Raw genomic sequence first — 17,500 nt, 5'->3', positions numbered from 1 at the left:
TACAAGTTGCCGGTCAGGATAGCCGTGCACCAAAATTGTGTACCGATCAGGGAAAGTACAACACGGAGGGCGCAGCCCGAGCGTACGCGTTCATGGATGTCCATGTTGGTACAAGTTGCCGGTCAGGATAGCCGTGCACCAAAATTGTGTACCGATCAGGGAAAGTACACTACGTTCCTATGACTTGGGTGAAAAGTGTTGATAAAGTGCCGGATAGGATAGACGGTGGCTTATCGTACACATCACAAACAAAACCCCTTAGTGAGCAGTAGCAAGTGTCGATGGAACAAAGCGAAGGCAATACAAACTGATCAAGTACAATAAAGAACGCTACGTACTAGGACTTCTGTCCAAGAATGGTGTCCGCGACGGGAGGGCAATGGTCGAGCAAGCAGGTTTCCCTAGTAAACCTTGTATGGTAAACATACCCAAGCGTGTCCGTATGCACGCAACGATAGTCACGAACGGGCACATACCTAGGGAAAGTACTCTACGTACTAGGACTTCTGTCCAAGAATGGTGTCCGCGACGGGAGGGCAATGGTCGAGCAAGCAGGTTTCCCTAGTAAACCTTGTATGGTAAACATACCCAAGCGTGTCCGTATGCACGCAACGATAGTCACGAACGGGCACATACCTAGGGAAAGTACTCTACGTACTAGGACTTCTGTCCAAGAATGGTGTCCGCGACGGGAGGGCAATGGTCGAGCAAGCAGGTTTCCCTAGTAAACCTTGTATGGTAAACATACCCAAGCGTGTCCGTATGCACGCAACGATAGTCACGAACGGGCACATACCTAGGGAAAGTACTCTACGTACTAGGACTTCTGTCCAAGAATGGTGTCCGCGACGGGAGGGCAATGGTCGAGCAAGCAGGTTTCCCTAGTAAACCTTGTATGGTAAACATACCCAAGCGTGTCCGTATGCACGCAACGATAGTCACGAACGGGCACATACCTAGGGAAAGTACTCTACGTACTAGGACTTCTGTCCAAGAATGGTGTCCGCGACGGGAGGGCAATGGTCGAGCAAGCAGGTTTCCCTAGTAAACCTTGTATGGTAAACATACCCAAGCGTGTCCGTATGCACGCAACGATAGTCACGAACGGGCACATACCTAGGGAAAGTACTCTACGTACTAGGACTTCTGTCCAAGAATGGTGTCCGCGACGGGAGGGCAATGGTCGAGCAAGCAGGTTTCCCTAGTAAACCTTGTATGGTAAACATACCCAAGCGTGTCCGTATGCACGCAACGATAGTCACGAACGGGCACATACCTAGGGAAAGTACTCTACGTACTAGGACTTCTGTCCAAGAATGGTGTCCGCGACGGGAGGGCAATGGTCGAGCAAGCAGGTTTCCCTAGTAAACCTTGTATGGTAAACATACCCAAGCGTGTCCGTATGCACGCAACGATAGTCACGAACGGGCACATACCTAGGGAAAGTACTCTACGTACTAGGACTTCTGTCCAAGAATGGTGTCCGCGACGGGAGGGCAATGGTCGAGCAAGCAGGTTTCCCTAGTAAACCTTGTATGGTAAACATACCCAAGCGTGTCCGTATGCACGCAACGATAGTCACGAACGGGCACATACCTAGGGAAAGTACTCTACGTACTAGGACTTCTGTCCAAGAATGGTGTCCGCGACGGGAGGGCAATGGTCGAGCAAGCAGGTTTCCCTAGTAAACCTTGTATGGTAAACATACCCAAGCGTGTCCGTATGCACGCAACGATAGTCACGAACGGGCACATACCTAGGGAAAGTACTCTACGTACTAGGACTTCTGTCCAAGAATGGTGTCCGCGACGGGAGGGCAATGGTCGAGCAAGCAGGTTTCCCTAGTAAACCTTGTATGGTAAACATACCCAAGCGTGTCCGTATGCACGCAACGATAGTCACGAACGGGCACATACCTAGGGAAAGTACTCTACGTACTAGGACTTCTGTCCAAGAATGGTGTCCGCGACGGGAGGGCAATGGTCGAGCAAGCAGGTTTCCCTAGTAAACCTTGTATGGTAAACATACCCAAGCGTGTCCGTATGCACGCAACGATAGTCACGAACGGGCACATACCTAGGGAAAGTACTCTACGTACTAGGACTTCTGTCCAAGAATGGTGTCCGCGACGGGAGGGCAATGGTCGAGCAAGCAGGTTTCCCTAGTAAACCTTGTATGGTAAACATACCCAAGCGTGTCCGTATGCACGCAACGATAGTCACGAACGGGCACATACCTAGGGAAAGTACTCTACGTACTAGGACTTCTGTCCAAGAATGGTGTCCGCGACGGGAGGGCAATGGTCGAGCAAGCAGGTTTCCCTAGTAAACCTTGTATGGTAAACATACCCAAGCGTGTCCGTATGCACGCAACGATAGTCACGAACGGGCACATACCTAGGGAAAGTACTCTACGTACTAGGACTTCTGTCCAAGAATGGTGTCCGCGACGGTCGGGGAAGCAGGTTACTTATCATGGCAAACAAGTTAAATAGCTACCTTAAGAGAACGAAAGTTACTGTGGATGGAACAAAACGTGTGCCTAGAATTCCTTCCTGGTTTCCCTAGTAAACCTTGTATGGTAAACATACCCAAGCGTGTCCGTATGCACGCAACGATAGTCACGAACGGGCACATACCTAGGGAAAGTACTCTACGTACTAGGACTTCTGTCCAAGAATGGTGTCCGCGACGGGAGGGCAATGGTCGAGCAAGCAGGTTTCCCTAGTAAACCTTGTATGGTAAACATACCCAAGCGTGTCCGTATGCACGCAACGATAGTCACGAACGGGCACATACCTAGGGAAAGTACTCTACGTACTAGGACTTCTGTCCAAGAATGGTGTCCGCGACGGGAGGGCAATGGTCGAGCAAGCAGGTTTCCCTAGTAAACCTTGTATGGTAAACATACCCAAGCGTGTCCGTATGCACGCAACGATAGTCACGAACGGGCACATACCTAGGGAAAGTACTCTACGTACTAGGACTTCTGTCCAAGAATGGTGTCCGCGACGGGAGGGCAATGGTCGAGCAAGCAGGTTTCCCTAGTAAACCTTGTATGGTAAACATACCCAAGCGTGTCCGTATGCACGCAACGATAGTCACGAACGGGCACATACCTAGGGAAAGTACTCTACGTACTAGGACTTCTGTCCAAGAATGGTGTCCGCGACGGGAGGGCAATGGTCGAGCAAGCAGGTTTCCCTAGTAAACCTTGTATGGTAAACATACCCAAGCGTGTCCGTATGCACGCAACGATAGTCACGAACGGGCACATACCTAGGGAAAGTACTCTACGTACTAGGACTTCTGTCCAAGAATGGTGTCCGCGACGGGAGGGCAATGGTCGAGCAAGCAGGTTTCCCTAGTAAACCTTGTATGGTAAACATACCCAAGCGTGTCCGTATGCACGCAACGATAGTCACGAACGGGCACATACCTAGGGAAAGTACTCTACGTACTAGGACTTCTGTCCAAGAATGGTGTCCGCGACGGGAGGGCAATGGTCGAGCAAGCAGGTTTCCCTAGTAAACCTTGTATGGTAAACATACCCAAGCGTGTCCGTATGCACGCAACGATAGTCACGAACGGGCACATACCTAGGGAAAGTACTCTACGTACTAGGACTTCTGTCCAAGAATGGTGTCCGCGACGGGAGGGCAATGGTCGAGCAAGCAGGTTTCCCTAGTAAACCTTGTATGGTAAACATACCCAAGCGTGTCCGTATGCACGCAACGATAGTCACGAACGGGCACATACCTAGGGAAAGTACTCTACGTACTAGGACTTCTGTCCAAGAATGGTGTCCGCGACGGGAGGGCAATGGTCGAGCAAGCAGGTTTCCCTAGTAAACCTTGTATGGTAAACATACCCAAGCGTGTCCGTATGCACGCAACGATAGTCACGAACGGGCACATACCTAGGGAAAGTACTCTACGTACTAGGACTTCTGTCCAAGAATGGTGTCCGCGACGGGAGGGCAATGGTCGAGCAAGCAGGTTTCCCTAGTAAACCTTGTATGGTAAACATACCCAAGCGTGTCCGTATGCACGCAACGATAGTCACGAACGGGCACATACCTAGGGAAAGTACTCTACGTACTAGGACTTCTGTCCAAGAATGGTGTCCGCGACGGGAGGGCAATGGTCGAGCAAGCAGGTTTCCCTAGTAAACCTTGTATGGTAAACATACCCAAGCGTGTCCGTATGCACGCAACGATAGTCACGAACGGGCACATACCTAGGGAAAGTACTCTACGTACTAGGACTTCTGTCCAAGAATGGTGTCCGCGACGGTCGGGGAATTGTGTGTTTGACTCAATTACCAAATCCTAGGAACATACATGTAGTGTATACAAACATTAACATTAACGCGTACGTTTGGGCTGCGCACTCCAAATGGTACACAAATAAGGGTGATTTTATGATCAGACGGACAAAAACAAAGGTGGAGAAGACAGTTTTCGGCACGATGTGCACAGAGCTCATTTCGTCGTCCCGGGCGAATGGAAAAACACAAAAATCGCGAGTTTCGCCCTCGGGCTACCGCCCTCGGGCGTATCTTTCTAGGTTTCTGTCTATAAAAGGGCAGGCCAAAAGGTGACCGGTTGAGATAAGCATTTTAAGCATACAAGCACTTTATTGCAACTTTTGACACAAAAACTAGGTACGTACATGTAGATTGTACCAACATGGACATCCATGAACGCGTACGCTCGGGCTGCGCCCTCCGTGTTGTACTTTCCCTGATCGGTACACAATTTTGGTGCACGGCTATCCTGACCGGCAACTTGTACCAACATGGACATCCATGAACGCGTACGCTCGGGCTGCGCCCTCCGTGTTGTACTTTCCCTGATCGGTACACAATTTTGGTGCACGGCTATCCTGACCGGCAACTTGTACCAACATGGACATCCATGAACGCGTACGTAGTGTACTTTCCCTGATCGGTACACAATTTTGGTGCATGTGTACCAACATGGACATCCATGAACGCGTACGCTCGGGCTGCGCCCTCCGTGTTGTACTTTCCCTGATCGGTACACAATTTTGGTGCACGGCTATCCTGACCGGCAACTTGTACCAACATGGACATCCATGAACGCGTACGTAGTGTACTTTCCCTGATCGGTACACAATTTTGGAGCACGGCTTAGGAAATGTGCTTAAAATGTTATCAATCAATCCATTTAATCTTGTTATAGTCGATACTTACCGTGCCGACCAAGTAGGACACGATACAAGGCAATGTTGTTTGAGTAATAATATGTCCGCCATACATTTCAGTACAAAATTGCTCGGTCAGACCTACGGCGGGCCATAACTCGAATACTAAACGTCGCAGACATGGGTCGTAGAACAATTTTAAGCTCGTCTAATCATTCTCTATCCGATTCTGGATAGTGGTTTTTTGACCACTTTTCATCATTTTGTGACACCCCGAACCTAGGGACAGCTCCCTAGCTTTTTGCAAAAAAGTGCACCGAACGGGCCGGAGAGCTCGAGTAGTCAAAAAAATTTTTTTCGCTAAAAACCCTCAAAACGTGTCAGAAACACACCCTAGATGATGAAAAGTGCAACCAGAAAGTCAACCGACAACATGCCCGGGGGTACCAATTTGCTCTACGCGTCCCTAGGTAGGGTACTTTTTCATACAAACATCAATGTGCACGGTGCACAAAGTGCGCGGAACAAAAATTGCTCGGTCAGACCTACGGCGGGCCATAACTCGAATACTAAACGTCGCAGACATGGGTCGTAGAACAATTTTAAGCTCGTCTAATCATTCTCTATCCGATTCTGGATAGTGGTTTTTTGACCACTTTTCATCATTTTGTGACACCCCGAACCTAGGGACAGCTCCCTAGCTTTTTGCAAAAAAGTGCACCGAACGGGCCGGAGAGCTCGAGTAGTCCAAAAAAATTTTTTCGCTAAAAACCCTCAAAACGTGTCAGAAACACACCCTAGATGATGAAAAGTGCAACCAGAAAGTCAACCGACAACATGCCCGGGGGTACCAATTTGCTCTACGCGTCCCTAGGTAGGGTACTTTTTAATACAAACATCAATGTGCACGGTGCACAAAGTGCGCGGAACAAAAATTGCTCGGTCAGACCTACGGCGGGCCATAACTCGAATACTAAACGTCGCAGACATGGGTCGTAGAACAATTTTAAGCTCGTCTAATCATTCTCTATCCGATTCTGGATAGTGGTTTTTGACCACTTTTCATCATTTTGTGACACCCCGAACCTAGGGACAGCTCCCTAGCTTTTTGCAAAAAAGTGCACCGAACGGGCCGGAGAGCTCGAGTAGTCAAAAAAATTTTTTTCGCTAAAAACCCTCAAAACGTGTCAGAAACACACCCTAGATGATGAAAAGTGCAACCAGAAAGTCAACCGACAACATGCCCGGGGGTACCAATTTGCTCTACGCGTCCCTAGGAAGGGTACTTTTTCATACAAACATCAATGTGCACGGTGCACAAAGTGCGCGGAACAAAAATTGCTCGGTCAGACCTACGGCGGGCCATAACTCGAATACTAAACGTCGCAGACATGGGTCGTAGAACAATTTTAAGCTCGTCTAATCATTCTCTATCCGATTCTGGATAGTGGTTTTTTGACCACTTTTCATCATTTTGTGACACCCCGAACCTAGGGACAGCTCCCTAGCTTTTTGCAAAAAAGTGCACCGAACGGGCCGGAGAGCTCGAGTAGTCAAAAAAATTTTTTTCGCTAAAAACCCTCAAAACGTGTCAGAAACACACCCTAGATGATGAAAAGTGCAACCAGAAAGTCAACCGACAACATGCCCGGGGTACCAATTTGCTCTACGCGTCCCTAGGTAGGGTACTTTTTCATACAAACATCAATGTGCACGGTGCACAAAGTGCGCGGAACAAAAATTGCTCGGTCAGACCTACGGCGGGCCATAACTCGAATACTAAACGTCGCAGACATGGGTCGTAGAACAATTTTAAGCTCGTCTAATCATTCTCTATCCGATTCTGGATAGTGGTTTTTTGACCACTTTTCATCATTTTGTGACACCCCGAACCTAGGGACAGCTCCCTAGCTTTTTGCAAAAAAGTGCACCGAACGGGCCGGAGAGCTCGAGTAGTCCAAAAAAATTTTTTCGCTAAAAACCCTCAAAACGTGTCAGAAACACACCCTAGATGATGAAAAGTGCAACCAGAAAGTCAACCGACAACATGCCCGGGGGTACCAATTTGCTCTACGCGTCCCTAGGAAGGGTACTTTTTAATACAAACATCAATGTGCACGGTGCACAAAGTGCGCGGAACAAAAATTGCTCGGTCAGACCTACGGCGGGCCATAACTCGAATACTAAACGTCGCAGACATGGGTCGTAGAACAATTTTAAGCTCGTCTAATCATTCTCTATCCGATTCTGGATAGTGGTTTTTTGACCACTTTTCATCATTTTGTGACACCCCGAACCTAGGGACAGCTCCCTAGCTTTTTGCAAAAAAGTGCACCGAACGGGCCGGAGAGCTCGAGTAGTCAAAAAAATTTTTTTCGCTAAAAACCCTCAAAACGTGTCAGAAACACACCCTAGATGATGAAAAGTGCAACCAGAAAGTCAACCGACAACATGCCCGGGGGTACCAATTTGCTCTACGCGTCCCTAGGTAGGGTACTTTTTCATACAAACATCAATGTGCACGGTGCACAAAGTGCGCGGAACAAAAATTGCTCGGTCAGACCTACGGCGGGCCATAACTCGAATACTAAACGTCGCAGACATGGGTCGTAGAACAATTTTAAGCTCGTCTAATCATTCTCTATCCGATTCTGGATAGTGGTTTTTTGACCACTTTTCATCATTTTGTGACACCCCGAACCTAGGGACAGCTCCCTAGCTTTTTGCAAAAAAGTGCACCGAACGGGCCGGAGAGCTCGAGTAGTCAAAAAAATTTTTTTCGCTAAAAACCCTCAAAACGTGTCAGAAACACACCCTAGATGATGAAAAGTGCAACCAGAAAGTCAACCGACAACATGCCCGGGGTACCAATTTGCTCTACGCGTCCCTAGGTAGGGTACTTTTTCATACAAACATCAATGTGCACGGTGCACAAAGTGCGCGGAACAAAAATTGCTCGGTCAGACCTACGGCGGGCCATAACTCGAATACTAAACGTCGCAGACATGGGTCGTAGAACAATTTTAAGCTCGTCTAATCATTCTCTATCCGATTCTGGATAGTGGTTTTTTGACCACTTTTCATCATTTTGTGACACCCCGAACCTAGGGACAGCTCCCTAGCTTTTTGCAAAAAAGTGCACCGAACGGGCCGGAGAGCTCGAGTAGTCAAAAAAATTTTTTTCGCTAAAAACCCTCAAAACGTGTCAGAAACACACCCTAGATGATGAAAAGTGCAACCAGAAAGTCAACCGACAACATGCCCGGGGGTACCAATTTGCTCTACGCGTCCCTAGGTAGGGTACTTTTTCATACAAACATCAATGTGCACGGTGCACAAAGTGCGCGGAACAAAAATTGCTCGGTCAGACCTACGGCGGGCCATAACTCGAATACTAAACGTCGCAGACATGGGTCGTAGAACAATTTTAAGCTCGTCTAATCATTCTCTATCCGATTCTGGATAGTGGTTTTTTGACCACTTTTCATCATTTTGTGACACCCCGAACCTAGGGACAGCTCCCTAGCTTTTTGCAAAAAAGTGCACCGAACGGGCCGGAGAGCTCGAGTAGTCAAAAAAATTTTTTTCGCTAAAAACCCTCAAAACGTGTCAGAAACACACCCTAGATGATGAAAAGTGCAACCAGAAAGTCAACCGACAACATGCCCGGGGGTACCAATTTGCTCTACGCGTCCCTAGGTAGGGTACTTTTTCATACAAACATCAATGTGCACGGTGCACAAAGTGCGCGGAACAAAAATTGCTCGGTCAGACCTACGGCGGGCCATAACTCGAATACTAAACGTCGCAGACATGGGTCGTAGAACAATTTTAAGCTCGTCTAATCATTCTCTATCCGATTCTGGATAGTGGTTTTTTGACCACTTTTCATCATTTTGTGACACCCCGAACCTAGGGACAGCTCCCTAGCTTTTTGCAAAAAAGTGCACCGAACGGGCCGGAGAGCTCGAGTAGTCAAAAAAATTTTTTTCGCTAAAAACCCTCAAAACGTGTCAGAAACACACCCTAGATGATGAAAAGTGCAACCAGAAAGTCAACCGACAACATGCCCGAGGGTACCAATTTGCTCTACGCGTCCCTAGGTAGGGTACTTTTTCATACAAACATCAATGTGCACGGTGCACAAAGTGCGCGGAACAAAAATTGCTCGGTCAGACCTACGGCGGGCCATAACTCGAATACTAAACGTCGCAGACATGGGTCGTAGAACAATTTTAAGCTCGTCTAATCATTCTCTATCCGATTCTGGATAGTGGTTTTTTGACCACTTTTCATCATTTTGTGACACCCCGAACCTAGGGACAGCTCCCTAGCTTTTTGCAAAAAAGTGCACCGAACGGGCCGGAGAGCTCGAGTAGTCAAAAAAATTTTTTTCGCTAAAAACCCTCAAAACGTGTCAGAAACACACCCTAGATGATGAAAAGTGCAACCAGAAAGTCAACCGACAACATGCCCGGGGGTACCAATTTGCTCTACGCGTCCCTAGGTAGGGTACTTTTTCATACAAACATCAATGTGCACGGTGCACAAAGTGCGCGGAACAAAAATTGCTCGGTCAGACCTACGGCGGGCCATAACTCGAATACTAAACGTCGCAGACATGGGTCGTAGAACAATTTTAAGCTCGTCTAATCATTCTCTATCCGATTCTGGATAGTGGTTTTTTGACCACTTTTCATCATTTTGTGACACCCCGAACCTAGGGACAGCTCCCTAGCTTTTTGCAAAAAAGTGCACCGAACGGGCCGGAGAGCTCGAGTAGTCCAAAAAAATTTTTTCGCTAAAAACCCTCAAAACGTGTCAGAAACACACCCTAGATGATGAAAAGTGCAACCAGAAAGTCAACCGACAACATGCCCGGGGGTACCAATTTGCTCTACGCGTCCCTAGGTAGGGTACTTTTTCATACAAACATCAATGTGCACGGTGCACAAAGTGCGCGGAACAAAAATTGCTCGGTCAGACCTACGGCGGGCCATAACTCGAATACTAAACGTCGCAGACATGGGTCGTAGAACAATTTTAAGCTCGTCTAATCATTCTCTATCCGATTCTGGATAGTGGTTTTTTGACCACTTTTCATCATTTTGTGACACCCCGAACCTAGGGACAGCTCCCTAGCTTTTTGCAAAAAAGTGCACCGAACGGGCCGGAGAGCTCGAGTAGTCAAAAAAATTTTTTTCGCTAAAAACCCTCAAAACGTGTCAGAAACACACCCTAGATGATGAAAAGTGCAACCAGAAAGTCAACCGACAACATGCCCGGGGGTACCAATTTGCTCTACGCGTCCCTAGGTAGGGTACTTTTTCATACAAACATCAATGTGCACGGTGCACAAAGTGCGCGGAACAAAAATTGCTCGGTCAGACCTACGGCGGGCCATAACTCGAATACTAAACGTCGCAGACATGGGTCGTAGAACAATTTTAAGCTCGTCTAATCATTCTCTATCCGATTCTGGATAGTGGTTTTTTGACCACTTTTCATCATTTTGTGACACCCCGAACCTAGGGACAGCTCCCTAGCTTTTTGCAAAAAAGTGCACCGAACGGGCCGGAGAGCTCGAGTAGTCAAAAAATTTTTTTTCGCTAAAAACCCTCAAAACGTGTCAGAAACACACCCTAGATGATGAAAAGTGCAACCAGAAAGTCAACCGACAACATGCCCGGGGGTACCAATTTGCTCTACGCGTCCCTAGGTAGGGTACTTTTTCATACAAACATCAATGTGCACGGTGCACAAAGTGCGCGGAACAAAAATTGCTCGGTCAGACCTACGGCGGGCCATAACTCGAATACTAAACGTCGCAGACATGGGTCGTAGAACAATTTTAAGCTCGTCTAATCATTCTCTATCCGATTCTGGATAGTGGTTTTTTGACCACTTTTCATCATTTTGTGACACCCCGAACCTAGGGACAGCTCCCTAGCTTTTTGCAAAAAAGTGCACCGAACGGGCCGGAGAGCTCGAGTAGTCAAAAAAATTTTTTTCGCTAAAAACCCTCAAAACGTGTCAGAAACACACCCTAGATGATGAAAAGTGCAACCAGAAAGTCAACCGACAACATGCCCGGGGGTACCAATTTGCTCTACGCGTCCCTAGGTAGGGTACTTTTTCATACAAACATCAATGTGCACGGTGCACAAAGTGCGCGGAACAAAATTGCTCGGTCAGACCTACGGCGGGCCATAACTCGAATACTAAACGTCGCAGACATGGGTCGTAGAACAATTTTAAGCTCGTCTAATCATTCTCTATCCGATTCTGGATAGTGGTTTTTTGACCACTTTTCATCATTTTGTGACACCCCGAACCTAGGGACAGCTCCCTAGCTTTTTGCAAAAAAGTGCACCGAACGGGCCGGAGAGCTCGAGTAGTCAAAAAAATTTTTTTCGCTAAAAACCCTCAAAACGTGTCAGAAACACACCCTAGATGATGAAAAGTGCAACCAGAAAAGACAACCGACAACATGCCCGGGGGTACCAATTTGCTCTACGCGTCCCTAGGTAGGGTACTTTTTCATACAAACATCAATGTGCACGGTGCACAAAGTGCGCGGAACAAAAATTGCTCGGTCAGACCTACGGCGGGCCATAACTCGAATACTAAACGTCGCAGACATGGGTCGTAGAACAATTTTAAGCTCGTCTAATCATTCTCTATCCGATTCTGGATAGTGGTTTTTTGACCACTTTTCATCATTTTGTGACACCCCGAACCTAGGGACAGCTCCCTAGCTTTTTGCAAAAAAGTGCACCGAACGGGCCGGAGAGCTCGAGTAGTCAAAAAAATTTTTTTCGCTAAAAACCCTCAAAACGTGTCAGAAACACACCCTAGATGATGAAAAGTGCAACCAGAAAGTCAACCGACAACATGCCCGGGGGTACCAATTTGCTCTACGCGTCCCTAGGTAGGGTACTTTTTCATACAACATCAATGTGCACGGTGCACAAAGTGCGCGGAACAAAAATTGCTCGGTCAGACCTACGGCGGGCCATAACTCGAATACTAAACGTCGCAGACATGGGTCGTAGAACAATTTTAAGCTCGTCTAATCATTCTCTATCCGATTCTGGATAGTGGTTTTTTGACCACTTTTCATCATTTTGTGACACCCCGAACCTAGGGACAGCTCCCTAGCTTTTTGCAAAAAAGTGCACCGAACGGGCCGGAGAGAAGAAACACACCCTAGATGATGAAAAGTGCAACCAGAAAGTCAACCGACAACATGCCCGGGGGTACCAATTTGCTCTACGCGTCCCTAGGTAGGGTACTTTTTCATACAAACATCAATGTGCACGGTGCACAAAGTGCGCGGAACAAAAATTGCTCGGTCAGACCTACGGCGGGCCATAACTCGAAAACTAAACGTCGCAGACATGGGTCGTAGAACAATTTTAAGTTCGTCTAATGATTCTACATCCGATTCTGGATAGTGGTTTTTTGACCACTTTTCAAAATTTTGTGACACCCCAAACCTAGGGGCAGCTCCCTAGCTTTTGTCAAAAAATGGTCACCGAACGGGCCGGAGAGCTCGAGTAGTCAAAAATTTTTTTTTCGCCAAAATCACTGAAAACGTGTAGAAAACGCATTTTAGATGATGAAAAGTGAACCAGAACGTCAAACAACAACTTTTTTGGGGGTACCCTTTTTACTCTACGGGCCCCTAGGTAAGGCGCGCCATTAGCGCTTTCCTCTCGAGTTCCCAACTTTTGCCCTCCTGGGAACATGATCATTTGTTCATTGCCTACTATAGGGAGGGTACCTTGCTCCGAGGTCAAAAATGAAAATTTCACCAAATCGTAGTTTTTTACCTCTATTTTGTCGTAGGAGCATGGTTTGAGGTGTCGGTGGGTCATTTCGGCCCCCATTTGGGTCATACGTCCCCTCCCCGATTTAGTTCGTCGTATGACCATAGTCCGAACTTATGAAGCAAAAGTGGTGTCTGGTGGTGTCTGCCGATGATCTTAACCTATGATTTCGAGTTGATATGCGTATATTAGAGTAAAATTAGGCCTTGTAGTACACGGCTTATGCCCCGGACTAGTGTCCCGGGGACAAAATCTCGAAAATTACAGACACCCCAGCATCGCTTAAGGTGGTCAGTAGCAAATATATTTTTGGGTCTTCGGACCCATGAAGAGACAGTAGCTGGCTAGTTTGCTGTACTCTTACGCTGAGAACTGGCAGCGTAGAGGTCTACGGACCCTGAAAGGACCTACCCAACCTTTCAAAAAGCTCCCTGGAGCGGTACATCACGGGTCTACGGACCCTAAGACTTCGTCGTGATGGTTTCAAGCATAAAAGTCGTAACAGTTTAAGAGGTTTTCGTAAGCGTATATTAAATGCATGCTTGAAACTAAGCTTCGTTGTCTTTAACAAACTGCAAGACCAATCGAACTTTTTAGGGAAACTCGAAGGATTCACGCTAAGCTCGATGAGCTATTAAGGTAGTGGTGCATGGTTTGTCGGCGTTCCTTGGATCTAATCCATTGAACAAATGTGTCTGGGGTCATGGTGCAGGTAAAATAGCGTGATGAAACCGGGTTTCCCTTACCAAATGTGGCATAACTTTCCTGAGAGCGAAGCTCAGACCCACGTAGGGGAGAGCAAAGTGGACTTAAATGTTCTATGCAGCAAATGTTCGCCATGCGGATAAACAAGTTGGAATAGCTCAATGTAGTGTAATGCAAACACGAATCGCAATTAACGATAAGGGGACCCAGAAGCAATTCTGCGGAACCCTCGGGGGAGGTGTGAGTTGATATAATTAGAGGTGATAGTCCAAGTTGTTCGAGCTCCGGCTCGGCAGCCGATACGAGGTTCCTGTTGAGCTTGTACATCGCGCAGAGGCGCCGTTCGGTTCTAGCAATGATTCCCGCCACCATGTTTCATGCGTGCAGAGGTCCGTTAGAGCTCGAGCAATGTGTCCCGCCGTGATTACGAAAAAGTTTAACAGTTGACTAAGTTGGGGGTGTGTTCAAGTAATCGCGCAGAGATGCCGATCGGTTTCTAGCAATGTTTCCCGTCACAAGGTGGTATTGGCACCTGTGCAGAGTGACCGTTAGCAATGTCTCCCGTATCACGGTGGTGTTCTACCACTAGTGCAGAGTGACCGCTAGCAATGTCTCCCGTCACAAGGTGGTAGCCCAGTAGTGCAGAGAAGCCGCTAGCAATCTCTCCGTCACAGAGTAAGCAGTCCGCGAAGTGCAGAGTAGCCGTTAGCAATGTCTCCCGTATCACGGTGGTATCATTCCACTAGTGCAGAGTGACCGCTAGCAATGCTTCCCGACACACGGCGGTAGCTTACGCAGTGCAGAGAGACTCAGGAGCAAAGTCTTCCGACACACGTGTGGTAACTCGACTCGACGAGGTGCAGAGTAACCGTTAGCAATGTCTCCCGTATCACGGTGGAGTTCTTCCACTAGTGCAGAGTGACCGCTAGCAATGTTTCCCGACACATCGAAGGAGTAGATCCACGAAGTGCAGAAAGATCGCTGAACCAATCAATGCATCCCGTCGTGGAGAGCTTACACGCCCGTAGGACAAAACAGTGGGGTGTATCCAAGTGAAACATTAGTATACATGAGAGTGCAGAGTACCGATTGGACTATAGTGGTCAAAACGCAGCCGGGTAATTCAACTCTGTAGCCGTACAAAGGTATCCGCCTGTTAGAAGGACACCGTACGGTTTACAGTTTTAACAAAATGCCCGCGGTAATTTCAACCCAACCCACTATAGCCATTCAATGTATCCGTCATAATCATGTATACCGATCGGAGTAGCCAAAGACAATGTTCGTCTAGTGTTGTTGGGTGTATGCGCGCAGAGATGCCGTTCGGTTTAAAGCAATGTTTCCCGTCACGAGGTGGTATTGGCACCTGTGCAGAGTGACCGTTAGCAATGTCTCCCGTATCACGGTGGAGTTCTTCCACTAGTGCAGAGTGACCGCTAGCAATGTCTCCCGTCACAAGGTGGTAGCCCAGCAGTGCAGAGAGCCGCTTTCAGCAATGTTTCCCGTCACGAGGTGGTATTGGCACCTGTGCAGAGTGACCGTTAGCAATGTCTCCCGTATCACGGTGGAGTTCTTCCACTAGTGCAGAGTGACCGCTAGCAATGTCTCCCGTCACAAGGTGGTAGCCCAGCAGTGCAGAGAAGCCGCTGTAGCAAAGTCTCCCGTATCACGGTGGAGTTCTTCCACTAGTGCAGAGAGATCGCTGAACCGTGCAATGTGTCCCGTCGTGCGCACCCGTTCGACCAGATGTAACAAGTTGGGGTGCAAGTTGCAAGTTCACGCGCAGAGATGCCGTTCGGTTTAAAGCAATGTTTCCCGTCACGAGGTGGTATTGGCACTGTGCAGAGTGACCGTTAGCAATGTCCCCGTATCACGGTGGAGTTCTTCCACTAGTGCAGAGTGACCGCTAGCAATGTCTCCCGTCACATTGGTGGTAGCCCAGCAGTGCAGAGAAGCCGCTTTCAGCAATGTTTCCCGTCACGAGGTGGTATTGGCACCTGTGCAGAGTGACCGTTAGCAATGTCCTCCCGTATCACGGTGGAGTTCTTCCACTAGTGCAGAGTGACCGCTAGCAATGTCTCCCGTCACATTGGTGGTAGCCCAGCAGTGCAGAGAAGCCGCTGTAGCAAAGTCTCCCGTATCACGGTGGTATCATTCCACTAGTGCAGAGAGATCGCTGAACCGTTCAATGTGTCCCGTCGTGGTGTGCTTGTAGCGAGCACGTAGATACACCTTGCTTTGTTGGTTTGGGATAGGAGTGGTCGCGCACTGCCTCCACGCCGCAGAGTGCCAGTTCGGATTGAAGGTCAACTTTAGCCGTTCAATCATCATCGGTGGGTGTTCAGATGGCATCACAACTTCCCTAGGTGCTCAAGTTGGTTGGGTTGCTAAACATATACACATGCGCAGAGTATCGTACGAACTAGCAAAGTCTCCCGTCACGGTGGTAAGTAATGAGTACCATGCAGTGCAGAGAGATCGTTAGTGCGTGCAATGTACCAGTCGAAGTGTTGTGTTCGCGCATGCGCAGAGTATCGTACGAACTAGCAAAGTCTCCCGTCACGGTGGTTGAGAGTCCCATGCAGTGCAGAGAGATCGTTAGTGCGTGCAATGTACCAGTCGATGTGCAACGTACGGGCATGCGCAGAGTATCGTACAAGCTAGCAAAGTCTCCCGTCACGGTGGTTGTGAGTGACATGCAGTGCAGAGAGATCGTTAGTGAGTGCATGTACCAGTCCGGTCGTACCAGCACACCCCCCGCTTAGAGCCCGTTGCTCAAAGAGTCAAGCAAGAGTGCGCATAGTGCCGTACCGGCCTAGCATGTCTCCAGACAGACGTTGGTGGGACACCCCCGACGCAGTCAGAGAGATCCGCTAGCCGTGTGCAATGCATCCGACGTTGCCTGCTTGTGCCTTAGCGAGTGGCGCCAACGACGCTCCGGCGTCAGAGAACAAATCTCGTGGTCACGGGGGACTTGCGCCTCGCGTGATCAAGAGTGTAGTTCGTGTTCAAGCAATTGACTCGAATTCTGGTTGATCCTACCAGTGATATACGCTCGTCTCAAAGGTTAAGCCATGCATGTCTAAGTACAAGCTTCCTAGAAAGTGAAACCGCATAAGGCTCAGTATAACAGCTATATTTACAAGATCCTCATCCAAACAGTTACTTGGATAACTGTGGAAAAGCCAGAGCTAATACATGCATTATGCCGGGACTGTTTGGCCTCCGGTCGGCGGAACTGGTGCACTTATTAGTTAAACCAATCGCCTCCGGGCGCTTTGATTGAAATCTGGATAAGGATCCGATCGTACGGTCGCTTGCGACTGACGACAGATCTTTCAAATGTCTGCCCCTATCAACTAGTGATGGTATTGTAGAGGACTACCATGGTTGCGACGGGTAACGGGGAATCAGGGTTCGATTCCGGAGAGGGAGCCTGAGAATGGCTACACATCCAGGAGGCAGCAGGCGCGTAATTACCCAATCCCGGCACGGGAGGTAGTGACGAGAAATAACAATATGGACCTCTCTAACGATGGTCCATAATTGGAATGAGTTGAGCATAAATCCTTTTGCAAGGATCAAAGTGGAGGGCAAGTCTGGTGCCAGCAGCCGCGGTAATTCCAGCCCACTAGCGTATATTAAGTTTTTTGCGGTTAAAACGTTCGAAGTTGATACCCCGTCCAGACTCGCGTCCGTCGCGGGCGCCCGGCCTCTCGGTTGGGACCGTGCCGTGTACGCGCTCGCGGCTGCGACTCACAATGGTGTACCTGGCGTTCTACTCCGTGACGGGTCC

The sequence above is a fragment of the Anopheles merus genome, unplaced genomic scaffold (genome assembly GCF_017562075.2).
Source record: "Anopheles merus strain MAF unplaced genomic scaffold, AmerM5.1 LNR4000113, whole genome shotgun sequence".
Classification (NCBI taxonomy): Eukaryota; Metazoa; Arthropoda; class Insecta; order Diptera; family Culicidae; genus Anopheles; species Anopheles merus.
This window is presented reverse-complemented; position numbering follows the sequence as displayed.